A 695-nucleotide genomic window follows, 5' to 3' on the forward strand; every position below is an offset into this window, starting at 1 on the left:
TGTCTTGAAGGCTTCATTGCCTCATTCGAAAATGTTTTTAGACATAGAAGGTACAAAGGCGACGATGGGTTTGTGGGATTTTCAATGAATCCGAAATTAATATATTCCGCTCACTATTTCCGTCTCTTCTTTTTTACTTTTGACATTGTTTTGTTTTGAGAAATACGTAAATAAGTGTTGAATTTAAGTGCTGCTTATCTATTACGCGCGAAACCCCAAATGAAAATAAAATAAATATTACGATGTTTATATAGGATTGCATACGCAGCACGCACCGACAGGAATAAGACAAACATGCATAAACTCGTTTATCTCATTCGACGCTCAATCGTACTCAACAAGTAAGAACAAGTATTCTATGAACCAGCCGACTGATATAGGAATGCACAAATCGGGTTATTTAACAAAAACTTGTTAAAACATGATTGCCCGCGGTCTGTTATCTACGAAAATTATGCCTATCTAGGAATACTACTACTATTAAATTGCGAAACTGTGTCTGTTGCCTTTTTATTTGTTTGCGTGTGACATGATTTTTATTTAATTTATTCAATAATACCTACAGGACAGATATATGAACTACACGGAGAGAAATATCGAACCGAGTTAGTTTGAGCAATCTCTTACTTAATATTAGTTGATATTCACAAGCTTAGAATAATAACGCATAGAAACCTAGCCCGCACACGCTAAGT

The sequence above is a fragment of the Hyposmocoma kahamanoa genome, unplaced genomic scaffold (assembly GCF_003589595.1).
Source record: "Hyposmocoma kahamanoa isolate Upper Pololo Valley unplaced genomic scaffold, ASM358959v1 100021, whole genome shotgun sequence".
In the NCBI taxonomy this organism is placed as follows: domain Eukaryota; kingdom Metazoa; phylum Arthropoda; class Insecta; order Lepidoptera; family Cosmopterigidae; genus Hyposmocoma; species Hyposmocoma kahamanoa.